The 11,355-nt window shown below is 37.0% G+C and overlaps 1 long non-coding RNA gene across 1 annotated transcript; it reads left to right on the plus strand.

Moving 5' to 3' along the window:
- Positions 1-446: 446 nt before the first annotated feature.
- On the plus strand, positions 447-10,433 carry LOC144978477 (uncharacterized). Its single transcript, XR_013646517.1, has 3 exons — positions 447-1,290; positions 4,978-5,237; positions 5,736-10,433. It is a non-coding gene; the product is annotated as an uncharacterized LOC144978477 (long non-coding RNA).
- The last annotated feature ends 922 nt before the right edge of the window (positions 10,434-11,355 follow it).

The following is an 11,355-nucleotide window of genomic DNA, read 5'->3' on the forward strand; positions in this document are numbered from 1 at the left end:
CTCACTTCATTTCTTGTTGATATCAACATAAGTGCCTGCTCCACTCACTTTTCTGAGGCAATATTATAATACTTTTTCGACAGAGACAACACTGTTAATTACCAAGTACATATTTTACGCCTGAGTACGATCAGAGAATTTAAGTAAACAGCCTTTTCTATGGCCTCAACTATGCTCCTATCACAGCGGGACTCGAACTCAGGACATTCCGATCATTCGAAAAATACTGATAGCCCCACAAAAATGACGCCTAATTTGTCAATAAAGTATAAAATCTTATACTTCAATTTCGCGGAGTCCAGGTCTGAGGGTTTTTGCCAAGATGAGGGTCATTTCAATCGATCGATATTTGAAGGACGACTTTTCTGGCCAAGTTTAAAATACACGGTTTCCAGAGTACACAGTTAACTGGGCCCGTTCTAATGAACGCGGACTAGCGCTTAGTCCCGGACTATCTCTGACTTTAGTAAATGACTAGAAAAAATCGGATTTAATGTGAGCTGACTAAGCTAGTCCCAGACTAAAATCACGTCACCTTCGGACTAAGTTTGGCCAAGATTTAGTCACTTGCTCGAGTCGGACTTGATCGTTTAGTCTCTGACTAGTAACTAAGAAACGGCGTCAACAAAGTCAACAAAGATGGCGGCCAATGTTAGACGACTCGGTTCGCGAGAAAAAAATACATAGAAAAAGAATTATAACGACAAAAGTAATCTGTTGATATTTGTCAATACTAAAGGAAACGGTTTAAAGGTCACAGATCGTCGAAAGCACACATTTTTGTCCGGGAAACTAATAAATCTGATGAAGTTGAGTGACTCAGTGAGTCTGAGCCTGAGATTTCAGCTTCGCTTGGTTCGAAGTTTAGATTTAGATATTTAGAGAATAACAAACACACAACTAGACCTAGCTTATTTTTTAATATGAAAATTATGTTGTTTAGCTAAAACACCCCCTACCCCCTTTTATTTTCTTTATTTTTGTGCCAAGCAAAGCAATGCGAAGTTACTCTCGATCACATGACGTGATTCGTATGACTATGACTATGACACTGTCATTGACAGTACTGCCAAAACAACTGTCAACACATGAAAATGGCGGCAGCTGTGCTGTTTCAAATTCGTCAGAGAACACTGATTCAACGGGAGAGGGTGTTTCGGGTCAGACTTAATCCCATCGATTCGTTTAACGACGATGAAATATACGAACATTTCCGTTTTCATCGTGAACACATTTTTATAATTTGTGATCTTGTAAAAGACGACCTTGATCGTCTTCTCTGGAGGAAAGGTTAGTATCTGTATTCATTTTAATTTTAATTCTAATCTCATACTAGACTAATCTTTAAAGAGAAGTTTTCTTATATTCTCATGCATCCAACCCTAAATCGGTGCGGGCAAGACTTCTTCTTCTTCTCCTTCATCTTCACACCTCCTCGTCCTTCTTCATCAACATCATCATGTTCATCTTCTTCTGCCACTTCTTCCTCCTCCTCTTCTTCTTCTCAACTGAACTAGTCAAACTAAGTGTTAGTGTTGGTAGATTTCTCTAATCATCACACACAAACCACTATGACTGTTACTGGTATGACATGGAATGGAAATTTTTTCACCGCTCTCTGGCACTATTGAATTTTGCATTCCCTTAACCAATTTTCGAGCTCTTGTCGGAGATTATTTTCACTGTAATTGTAATATTTTTGAAAGGGAACATTTTTCATTAGCAAAACCAGTTTAGAATTGAAGAAAAAAAAATTGTACAGTTGGACTGACAAATTGCTGAGGAGAATCAATCTTTAAAATAGGATTTTTCACTCGAGGCGATGGGGCAGCGTGGCTCAGCAGTATGGTCTTTGCTTTGTATCCAAAAGGTAATTAGTTTGATCACCCGTTGTACTGTGCGGCCTTGAGCAATCCATCTCGTCCTAGTTCCATTTGCGGCACTGCACTGCGGCTGATGTCTGGGTTATTCCAGTGTTCCCTTGGAATAGACGCTAAAGACAGACAAATTTCCCCATTGGATGAAAAAAGGGAATGTTATCTTTATATGCATATATGCTGGTCTGACATCCGAATGCAATATGGGCCTCGTTTAACATTGTTGCACTGGACATTATTTTGTGTAATTTTTTGAGATTTTCATTATAACAATGAGCTCATGATGTATTGGGTTATCAGACCTGCAAATTAGTGCACGTTGCCTTAAGGCTTAAGGAAAATTAGTTTATTTCATCCCAGCTTAAATGATGAGATTTACCGTTATAATATTATAATAAATGCGAGAGTAAAATACAAACTATGACACTATTTCAATACGAAGCAGAAATCAGAGCCATTCGAAACATTACAAGAAATACAAACAAAAAAAGAAAAGAAAAATATCGGATCGGAAGGTCCTGGGTTCGAGCCTCGTGCTCGGCGCATAGTTGAGTCCTTGGAAAAGACTCTTTACTCACATTCTCTCACCGTACTCAGGTGTAAAATGAGTACCTGGCCGTTAACAGTGTTGTCTTTGTCCGAAAAATTGTAATATCGCCTGACAGGCGTCATGTCCTGTCCTACATGTTAAATGTTGCTGTTGACCAGGGAACTGTTGTAAAGCGCTTTGAGCACATTTAATGGATATTGCGCTATATAAAGCTCAATTTAATTTAGTATGAATCAAGTAAAAATCCTCTCTTGCGGTTATACCAAAGCTGTTAAAAAATCGTAATATGTTGTTTCAAAACTTGTGTCGTGTTTTTAAAATTTCACTTCAAATACACATTACAAAGATGTTGTCGACGGTCAATTTAAATAAAGTATTTCACTGGATAGACTTTAAAAAGTGAAAGTAATACATTCGAGTACAGTTTCCTTGAACTTGAACTCATTCGAATATCCCAAATTTTTTCATTATTATTTTTAGTTGTCATTCCATTCCTTACTTGAACTAATTTCACCTAGCCAATGTAAAAAAGGATTTGATTAATTCAAGGTTTTATTTTAATGCGCCCTGTTATTTCGACCACCGAAAATTTACTGTTACATTGACAGTTACGTTTGTGTACAATATGATACACATGCATACACACAGGCACTCACACACTCCATTGTCATTTCGCATAATTGACACCTCTCTTACTTATTCTTATCACTTCGCCATTCATTCTAATTTCAATGCCACATGCCATGATTTGCTACTAGTTGGCTACGTCATTAAATGAATGATGTGATACAGGAACCTCCCAATAAAGTAAATAATAATTATAAATTTCCCTTTAATAGTCCTCATGCGGAAATTTGTCTTAGGGTTTATTCAATGGGAATACTGGAATAACTCCGGTGTCACCAACAGCACAGCGCTGCAAATTGAGCTAGGGAGAGATGGCTTGTTGATGGCCACATGCCATGGTGTATATTCGAACTAGGTATCTTTTGGGTACGAAGCAAAGACCATACTGGTGAGGCACAAGCGTCAAGTACAATGACATTTTTTTAAAAATTATTAAAATTTAGCTTTACATAGCGCAATATCCACTAAATGTGCTCAAAGCGCTTTACAAGGGGACACTGGTCAACAGCAACATTTAACATGTAGGACGAGAAAAGCGCCTGTTAGGCGATATTACAATTTTTCGGACAAAGGCACCTCTGCTAACAGCCAGGTACTCATTTTACACATGAGTACAGTGAGAGAATGTGAGTAAAGAGCCTTTTCCAAGGACTCAACTATGTGCCGAGCGCGAGGCTCGAACCCAGGACCTTCCGATCCGAAAGCGAGTGTCTTACCACTAGACCACATCTGCACAAAGACATCATGCTGAAAGTAATCGCATCAAATAGTTCTTCCTTCACTCCTTCAGAGCTGCAAGGCTGGTGTAGCGGGAGTTTATCTATGTTTCTTTAGTGTGAAACAGACAATAGTAATTGCTTGCTACCCCTTGGATAGGACACAGGTTTATTGTAAAGAACTTTCCACCAGATCTAACAAATACAGATTACCCACCCCATCATTCCTGGGTGGTCAGTGGGGTCAAATAAAAATCTCTACTTTGCCCTTAGCATGTAAAGCGAATACCCTAATAATTGAGCTAGAGGGACCAACTTCGCATCAAAGACCTGTTTAGATATCCTTAAATATTTGAAATGAAAAAAAAAATAATTTAATGAATAGCAGTCCTTCAGAGGCATGAAGCCCAAGGAGCCAGGGTTTATCCCGGTTTCTATGGCATGAAACAGACAATAACAATTGCTTGCTACCCTTTGAATAGGAAGGTAGTCTATCACAAAGTACTTTCATGAGATCTGACAGACTTAGCTACAGAAGCACAACCCCTCCGACTATCACTATCTCCCCCCCCCCCCCTTTCTACCACTTACATTACATCAGAAAAAGGGGCAAGTTGGAACAATGCAATGGTTTATTCCTCTGTTCCCCTCTCCTCTGCCTCCATCCATTCTAACCCCACTACTGGCAGTCACTACCACTACTAAATGCTCTTCAAAACTTGTAATAGTAAAGCACCATCCCAGTGATAAGAAAAGACATCATCAGGCTTCACATAAAAGCTCATTACCCAATCAGTTTTCATCAGGCACAGTTACTCAATCAGTCAGTTGTCACACATCATTCGCTTTATTAGGCATAGGACTATCAACATATTGATCAGTCAGTCACTTGCCTCCCACCCACTAGCCTTTTGTTGAGTCGTCATGGTATGTTACACAAAGTACATGGTTGTTAAAAGGTCACCCAATGACTATTACTCCCCCACCCTCATCCCATCTCCATTCCCTGACGCCTGGGTTATTCCATTCTTCCCTTGGAACAGACCCTGAGACACATTTCTCCTATGGGATGAATAAAAGGAATTTTATTATTTTATAAGAGGCCATTGTGCGCGAGCTGTACTGTACGTAAGTTGACTACACTTCCTGATTTAGATTTTATTGCAGGTTTTAATATATGCAAAAATTTTCCTTCTCCCATTTTTAGGTCGTCTCTGATGCAATTTTATAAGTTACAAACTTGGTTCCTAAGTGGCCTGGTTCAGTGCATGATGCAAATTTTTTAGGAAATCTGGGCTATTCTTTGCATTTGAGGATCCACATCGCAGGGCTTTGGATGGTGTGATCCTTGGAGACAGTCGTTATATGTTAAGAAATTGGCTAATGACCCCAATACCAAAACCCCCAAAATAGAGGAGAAGAGGCATTTAACACCGCCCATCGTATCACAAAATGCACGATTGAAAGGTAAGTTTTACCAATCATATAATCCCACCCTCCAGGAAACAATAACATTTTGATAATTTTTGAAATTTAATATTTCAGGTTTATTTTTATATCCACTTTAACAATACAATTTGCAAATGATCAATGAAAATAAAAGAAAATTAACCAAAAAAATAGTTGTAATCATACTGTCATTGTCATGCTAGTATAAACATTACATTTTTTTTTTTTGAAGAACTCAGATTAACCATTATATGTAATTCTTTCCCTTCTAATTGTAATTAAATGACTGAAAAAAAAAAAAAAAAAATAAATAAAGAGAGAGAGAGAGAGAGAGAGAGAGAGAAGAGAGAGAGAGAGAGAGGAGAGAGAGGAGAGAGAGAGAGAGAGAGAGAGAGAAGAGAGAGAGAGAGAGAGAGAGAGAGAGAGAGAGAGAGAGAGAGAGAGAGGGGTCCATTTAACTTTAATTGGTTTTAAGTGTACATGTACAAGTACAAGCAATTATTGTCATTTCAACAGAGTCATTGGAGTGGTTAAAAGAAGATGGAATTGTCTCCATGACGAGCTCAGAATGACGCCTGACAGAGCCTGCAAGGTTATTTATGTGTTTTTGGCTCCACAACTTTGCTGTTGATGCTGGCCTACCCATGGAAGAAAACAACCGTAATGATGATGATGATGACAGCAATCATAACTTTTCTCCTATTGGGACTCGGGAAGGAGCATCTGAACAGAACGTCTTGCTGCTGGCAAGGCAGCCAGGCTGACTTTGATTAATAGTGCTTTTAGAAATATCGTTGAACCTCTCTAATCAGGAAATAAATATAATCATTAATGTAGTACATCACTCTGCAAGTATACTGTGTGCAGTATTCTTGTTGTGATGAGCTACATAAATGTCATACTGTTTTAATTATTGTTCCAGCTGGTCATATGGAAACACATTTCTATATCATATAACTACAAGTCGCCTATCAGGCATCTAGTACTCTTTGACTATCCCATTTTACTCCTTTTTACTGGCGCTGATGTGTTGCAAGTGCTGTAAAACCCTTAAAAACAAAAACAAACCTGTTTGGCAGGAAGTATTAAAGTGCATTCACTGTAATTTTTTCTGGAATGGGTCTGATGTAAATTGGAAAACTGAACAAGAATTCTCATGCCTGAGTCGGTTATCAAACAGAAAACAAAGGGGCATTAAAATTTTCTTTTTTTAAGGTCATCAAAATCCTGAGTTGAGCAATCAAATTTTAACTACCCTATTGTCATAAGACAATTACATATTGTAAGACCTTTTGTATAAATCATTATACCAGCCGCTTAGCCAAAGCCCAGGATAGTCCCAAGTCACATTTGTGATAAGGGTCTTAAATCGCCATGCCACTGTACAAGTTTGTGACAATAGGCCAAAATAACAATCTGTATTTATTCCAGAGGATTTGTTCTACCAATAACATAAGGAACAATGGAGTGATTGTAGTAAAAAAAAGGCCTTAAACACTGCATGCATGCGATTTTAAGTAAATTTTAACAAAAACATATCAGCTCTATCAAAAGTACAGATTGAGATAAATACAGGACTAAAACCCCTCTAAATAACAATTAGAAAATCTCAAGAACCATTTTTTAAAAATGGTTTAAGGCAATTCATAAGACAGGTTTTAACTGCGATTTTCTAAGATACTATGAGGCCAATTTTTTCTACACTATGGACAAATGTATTGCAACATGTCTCCATGGATTGCTTTAAACCATTTTTAAAATTGACTCAAAATACATGTGATTGAATTAATATTCAAATTCAAGACATTAGAAACCAATTGGGTCATGGATAGAAACTAAATTATGATGTCATTTGTGAACGCTCCCAGCTGTGATTTTCATACATGAATTAATTTCCTATAACTGTCATCTGCATTTTTTGCAGCCGCAAATCAGGGCGATCCGCAAATTTCCCAAAATTGGCAAATCGTGGCAAATTTTGGGAAAATTGGCAAATCGCGTGGCAAATTTTGGGGGAAAAAAAGAAGCGAAAACAAAATAACGAAAAAGAAAGTGCGAAACTTGAGAAATGTTGCAGCTTTGCCTGGGCCCAAACCAAGGGAAGCTACTCTCTACGGATAATGATCTCATGCTCGCAGTGTATCTGCATACACTGCAATTCCCAATTTTTGTGATATTCCTCAGCATGAGTCTGATACTGGAATTATACATCTGACCCTATTTTGGAAGTCTGAGGCAGATTATGTTCTAGCTCTCGCTGCATTGGCGTCCCGGTATGCCTTCTCAACATGCTCGTCAGCTGATGTGGAGCGAAGTTTTTCTCTTTACAATCTTGTCTTGTCTTCCAGAAGGCGTAGACTCACAGAAAACAACATCAAAGGACTAGTTTTCCTTTACTACAATAAGTTTATCGATGCCTCTTTTTTTGAGTAGTAAAAGAAAACTAGGCCTTTGATGAGTCTGACTGAAAGTGTACGTTTGTTTGTGTGTATGTGTGTGTGATTGTCTAAAAGTTTGGGCGCATAAATCGCTTTACATTGTGTAAATTAATAAATGTAGCCTCCTTAAATGTAATAAATTGTCTTTTATAAATTTTTTTTTCTGTATCGCGTGTTAATTTTTACTGAAACGCTTAGTTCTCCTCGGCAAATTTTTTGGCAAATTTTGGTCTTTTTGGCAAATTTCTTGGCAAATTTTGGGGGGTTTTTTGGGCAAATTTTAGGTCCCAATTTGGCAAAAATGCAGATGACAGCTATAATATCAAGACATATAAAAAGAATAATTTAATTATAAGTAGTGTAATAATTAATATGCCTCATCTTAAATTTCATGTATTCAATTCTTATGGTATTTTGTTCAACAATGGAGTTGGGTTTTTTTTATAATGGAGTATTTCCGACTGCAGCCATTGATCCACTAATGGATTGTCAGTGATCTGTCATCTCCTCTTGGGGCCAGCTTGTCGTAATCTTTGGCTGATGCCATCTGAGGCATTCCACTCCTCTGGTGTATGGGGAAGAGTTTCTATTGTCAAATCATCTACTACAACTACTGACTCCACCACAGAGCAATCAACAAAACTGATTTCATTAATCTCACTCATATCCATCTGTCTGGCTAGTGTTGAAGCTGTGGAGGAAAAAAAATCTTTAGAACATCTTTTTCACTGCATTGAAACAAAACATGATTATATCTGTGAATTATGAAACTGGCCACATTATGAAATCAAGTGGTGCTGAAATCAAAAACGTCATTTCATTTTGAAACTTCTCTGATCCCACATAGTCTTCAGGTCAAAGTCAGAATTTGGAATGATAAAAACTTTTGAACAATGTTATCTCCTTAAGCAACATGAAATGCTGGCCATTTAATTGAGATGATTTTAGAACCACATCCCACTTTTTAAACAAATCCTTATAAACTGTTTGTCAGTGCTTAAAAGTGTTAATATAAATATATTTGAGAAAACAATGGACTCAGCAACAGTATGCATTTTTGTTTTATTTCCTTGTAAATCATCTTTTTGTTTGAGTATTTTTCTCTAAGGGGGAACCAGTATTTTTTTTTACATATGTAATATGTGATAAGTAAGCATTTGAGTGTGTTCCTCTTAATGGGGACCTGTGCTTGTGCCTGGACGACACTTTTAGGTGACTTCAAACTAAGTCCACCGATGGCATGCTCTTGGAATCTACATCCATTCCATATAAGAACCATTCCCTTTTTGTTTTACTTATTAGTGCTTTGAATTGTTAATCTAGAATTGCTTGACTATCCATTTGCATCCTTTTTACTGGTGCTGAAATGACCTAAACATGTCGCAAGCAATTAAAAACAGAAGAGGATTTATAATTCTAGAACATTTTGTTCCTTTTTACTGGCACTGATATGACCTTAATGTGTTGCAAGCGCCGTAAAACCATTAAAAACAAACAAATAAAGAATGTTGATTAAACAAAATCACACAACCACACTTATGTTATACTTCGTGGTCCCACTGTCACTTCAATGTCCCCCATTTTGACCAACTTGTTAGCCGTGATAGTCCTTTCAGTACTGTTGTCAATGTTAAATACACTGTTAGTGGCTATGTGGTCTTGTGGTATGACACTCGTTTTCGGATCGGAAGGTCCTGGCCTGAGCCTCGCTCGGCGCATAGTTGAGTCCTTGGAAAAGACTCTTTACTCACATTCTCTCACCGTACTCAGGTGTAAAATGAGTACCTGGCCGTTAACAGTGTTGTCTCTGTCCGAAAAATTGTAATATCGCCTAACAGACGTCATGTCCCGTTCTAAATGTTGCTGTTGGTCAGGGACCCCTTGTAAAGCGCTTTGAGCACGTTTGTGTTTATTGCTATATACAAAAGCTCATTTAAACAAATTTTTCTTTATTCTTTCGGGTGAAATTCTATTAATAATTTAATGACTTTGTAGCAAAAGAATTATGCTTACTGATTATGGTGTAATCTCCAAGATTACAGTCAGATATGTCAATAATAATTCTGGCTGGACTGGGATTCGGAACCAAACTCTCAGTGCCCATTACTGTAAAGAAAATTGTTGATAAATTTGAATTAAATGAAGTATAGAATTCACAAGTTGCACTTCAAGTCCAGATTACCCATTACAAACTTAATGAGGAGGAACACAGTGGTGTTTTTTTTTTAAGGTGAATTGTTATGAAATTATAATGATTTTAATTCTATTTATATCAATTTTAATATGATACGATATCAATTGATTTTTAATGTAAAATTTGCATCATATAATTACCGGTCTCTGGCTCTTTTTTTTTTTTTTTAACCATGAAATGCATCCAAGTGTAATCTTATCTTCTGATCTTGAGACCCATGAATCCCAGAAATAACAAATCTGCTGGGAATTGAACCCATGACACTTTGATTCATATGCAAGCATGATAACTCGCTGTGCCATTGGCTTGCCCTAAATAAAACACTAAATGAAACAAAATAAATCTTTACAGGACCCAACTCCAAAGTGGAATTTCAATACAATGTTGCATGATGCCACTTTGACGATTTGTGATAAAAAATACATGGCAATCCCTTATGACACAAAAGCTCTTGCTCCATCACTTATTTCAAATTTGAAATATTCATATAATTTTGTCAGCTACTTCAGGATTGATGGTGTAAAGTAAATTTCAAGATTTTAACTACCATTGAATTATTAAATGTGAATAATCTTGTTTTGATACTCGACTTCAGCCTTCATTTATTCTTTTAATGTTTTTAAAATTGAGAAAAAATCAAGAGGGAACGTGTCCCAGAGGCAGTTGTTAGATATGCAATAGAGGTGATATACTTTGAGACTTAACTACCAAAAGAGGATAGTTATGTTAGAGAAAAATGAATCAGTGCATAGGCAATTGTAAGGATGTCAATATTAGACGATCACAAAAGATGTATGCATACATAGTACAAATTACTTGTTTAAAATATTGTAAGGTACTATTTGTATTCATGTCAGGCAGCCCCAGAGACCAGCGATCACATCGTCCTCCACTGTCCAGTCACTAAACTTGAAGGTGGCTATGAAACCGTCCTTAGGGTGGAGGAAGACTTTAGAAGCTGGGTTGACGAAATAAATTTGGAGGTGTAGCCATATGCTACTACTACTACTTTATTCATGGAATGCCTAGATGACAGCCTTTTACATTTGTATACAGAACAATGTATGGAACTATTATAATTGCAGAAATTTACCTTGAATACCATCAACAATGTTACTACACTCGCCAATAATGACGAGTACCGGTACTTGTTCAGTAAAGATTGAAGAGGGTCCTGGTTTCCCCCTCCAGTCTGCTTTACATAATCAACATGACTTTGGACTATTCTTTTCGTGTCCTTGAATTTTTTTTATAGCTCCATCACCGAACGGTTTTTGAGAATTCCGCATTGACTCTCATTCTGATCTTTTCCCAAACCTGAAAATGAAAAAGGAGAAAAAAATATGTAAATCAACGATTATGTAATGAGATTGTTGAGGACATTCATTTTGCACTGGAATCAGTTCTATTGATTGCTTTTTGTTGCCATAAAATCTTTATTTATTATTATGGTTGTAGCAAACTTTACTTGTATAATTAGTCTGTATCCTTTAAATTATTTGCA

This window comes from Berghia stephanieae, chromosome 8 (assembly GCF_034508935.2).
Source record: "Berghia stephanieae isolate SIO BIC M18660-M18661 chromosome 8, UCSD_Bste_1.3, whole genome shotgun sequence".
NCBI classification, from domain to species: Eukaryota; Metazoa; Mollusca; class Gastropoda; order Nudibranchia; family Aeolidiidae; genus Berghia; species Berghia stephanieae.